Here is a 3390-nt window from a genome sequence, read left to right on the forward strand (position 1 = left end):
AAAAAAAATAAAAAAATAAATAATTAGCCAGGTGTGGCCTGTGCCTATAGTCCCAGCTACAGTCCTGAGGCAGAAGGATTGTCTGAGCCCAGGACTGAGGCTGCAGTGAGCTATGATGTGCCACTGCACTCCAGTCTGGCAGACAGAGTGAGGTCCCATCTCTAAAAAAGAAAAAAGAAACAGGAAAAGACTGCCATATTTTCAGACAAGGTGTCACAGAAGAGCTGCAGAGGTCCATCCAGAAGTCAGACAGACCAGCTGAGAACTCAGCTGTCCCTCTCCTTGTCATCACCACCAGCATCTCCCATGGTGGAGGGGAGAGGCCAGGGCTCCTGTCCCCTCATCTCACATCCTCAGCAAGGGCTGACAAAGGCCTGTGGGAGATACATGGGGGTACCACAACCTTTCCCGGGCATCATGTGGTCCATCTTCAGACCGGGCTTCCCTAATGCTGCTAGAGAACTGCCCCAAGGACCTGCTCTAGAGTGGTCATGTACTTCTTTCCTCCCCAATCCCATGGCATTAGGCTGCTGTCGTTAAAACCTACCAACTTCTGCCTTGGGGCATGGTGATTTGCATAAATAGAATCATCATTGGCACCATCACTATTTATTGAGCACCCACGAAGTGCTGTGCTCTCTGCTAAATGCTGGATATAATTATCACTTAGTTTTTATTACCCCAGACTCAGAGAGGTAAACTAACTTGCCCAAGGACACTTAGCTAGTGAATAACAGCTGGGGTCCAAATGTAAATTTGCCCAACTGCAAAGCTGAAACTCTTAACCATTTCTTTGTGTACCCTTAAAAGAGTCTAACACTCTTGTAAGAGGAGATCCTACAGATAACCTTCTAATTTTTCAGAAGTGGAAACTGTAAGTCCAGAGAAGTGCCAAGGCCAGGTGCTCAGCAGTCCTGTCTCTGCTGTGGGATCCTCAGTGCTCCCCAGGCACATGCTGGCAGCCTTCTGATTTCAAGATCATTCTTTTTGGCTCGGCGCCTATGGCTCAACCGGCTAAGGCGCCAGCCACGTACACCTAAGGTGGCGGGTTCGAATCCCCAGCCCGGACCCGCCAAACAACAATGACGGCTGCAACCAAAAAATAGCCAGGCGTTGTGGCGGGCGCCTGTGGTCCCAGCTACTTGGGAGGCGGAGGCAGGAGACTCGCTTGAGCCCAGGAGTTGGAGGTTGCTGTGAGCTGTAATGCCACGGCACTCTACCCAGGGGGACAGCTTGAGGCTCTGTCTCAAAAAAAAAAAAAAAAAAAAAAGATCATTCTTTTTTAAGCACCAAAAGAGAGAAGACAACTCTCATCCTTTTTCTGCTGCACCTCCCCTTTTGAGACAAGAGTTTCACTCTGTTGTCCAGGCTTGACTGCCCTGGCCTCAGCCTAGCTCACAGCAACCTCAAACTCTTGGGCTTCAGCAATCCCCTTACCTCATCCTTCTGAGTAGCTGGAACTACAGGTAACTGCCACAACACCTGTCTAACGATTCCATTTTTATTTTATTTTTATTTTTTATTTATTTATTTATTTTTGAGACAGAGCCTCAAGCTGTTGCCCTGGATAGAGTGGCATGGCATCACAGCTCACAGCAACCTTCAACTCCTGGGCATAAGTGATTCTCCTGTTTCCACCTCCCAAGTAGCTGGGACTACAGGCACCCACCACAACGCCTGGCTATTTTTTGATTGCAGCCATCATTGTTGTTTGGTGACCCTGGCTGGATTCGAACCCGTCAGCTCAGGTGTATGTGGCTGGTGCCTTAGCCGCTTGAGCCACAGATGCCAAGCCAATGTTTCTATTTTAAGTAGATACTGGGGGTGGGGGGGGGTGTCTCATTTTGCTGAGGCAGATCTTGAACTTGTGAGCGCAGGTGATCCTCCCACCTTGCCCTCCTAGAATGCTAGGATTACAGGTGTGACCCACAGGGCCTAGCCTGCTACACCTCTTTTAGTAAGAGGATTTATTATGTAAAATTTGGATTCAGAGAAAAGGCCACTAATTTCCTTAAAGCTTCAGGTTCCTCACCCCTAGTAAAGCCTAGCACAGGGCTGACACGTGGTGAGCCTAGTTCTCTGCTCTTTCCTTACGCTCACAAAGATGCCCCATCGCACCTCTTATTGTGCCTTGCACAGAGAAGGTGATCAATAAATGCTGATGCCTAAGAGAGCACACCCTGTGCTGGTCTATTAGGATGGCTGGAATGTCACAGGCCACTAGGTGGAACCAAATATTCAGTGTTGGAAGTTAAGTGCCTGGCCTCAGACCATCACCCCATGGAATACTAACCTATCCCACTCTGTCTAAGCCCTGTCCACAGAATTTTTGTGGTTATCTGAGGCCAGCTGAAAGAGATGACAGGGGTTCTAGGAGAGAGACCAAAGGGATGGTGGGTGTGCCCACTGTTTCACCCTCCGCTCTAGAGAATGCCCAGCATGGAGACTCCACAGTGCTCTTCTCCTAGCCTTATCTCTGTTTCAGAAAGTTTCCTCTATCTGGACTAAGCTGGGGGCATTGCCCCTTATCCAGAAGCATGCCAGGCAGAAAGCAAAAGCCTTTCCTAGTCCAGAGGATTGTGTCTCCATAATCCCAGGAATTCCCCATTCTTCACCCTGGGAATTTCCCCAATGCTGGCTACAGAATAGGTAGTCGTGATGGGGTGGGAGAGAGACATTGAGATGAGGGTGTCTAGGCTAACGTGTAGATGGCATCTGTGAAAATAATAAGAGCTAACATTTTATTGAGCAGATTCCATATGCCATGCATTCTCCAGCCAAGAGTAGAATCTGGAACCAGACTGCCCAGATTTAATCCCTGACTCTGCCACTTACTAGCTGTGTATGTGACTTTTGTCAAGTACTTAACCTTGGTGCCTCTACTTCCTCATCTATAACATGGGGATAATACTATGTAACGGGTTTGTTGTGAAGATTAAATAATTCCAAGTGGAATCAGGTGGTGGCTCAGGCCTAGAGTCCTAACTACTCAAGAGACTGAGGCAGGAGGCTCCCTTGAGGCTAGGAGTTCAAGGCTTTAGTGTGCAATGATCATACCTGTGAGTAGCCACTGCACACAGTCTGGGCAACATAGCGATACCTTTTCTCTTTCTCTCTCTCTCTCTCTTTTTTTTTTGAGACAGGATCTTGTTCTGTCACCCAAGTGGAGTGCGGTAGTGCCATCATACCTCACTGCAAACTTAAACTCCTAGCCTCAAACGATCCTCCTACCTTTGCCTCCCAAAGTGTTTCTGGAACTACAGGAATGAGTCACTGTTCCTGGTAGACCTCATCTCTTTAAAAAAAGATTAAATGGGCTCGGCACCTGTGGCTCAAGCGGCTAAGGCGCCAGCCACATACACCTAAGGTGGCAGGTTCGAATCCCCAGCC

Source organism: Otolemur garnettii, unplaced genomic scaffold (genome assembly GCF_000181295.1).
Source record: "Otolemur garnettii isolate 467f Iridium unplaced genomic scaffold, OtoGar3 scaffold00055, whole genome shotgun sequence".
NCBI lineage: Eukaryota > Metazoa > Chordata > Mammalia > Primates > Galagidae > Otolemur > Otolemur garnettii.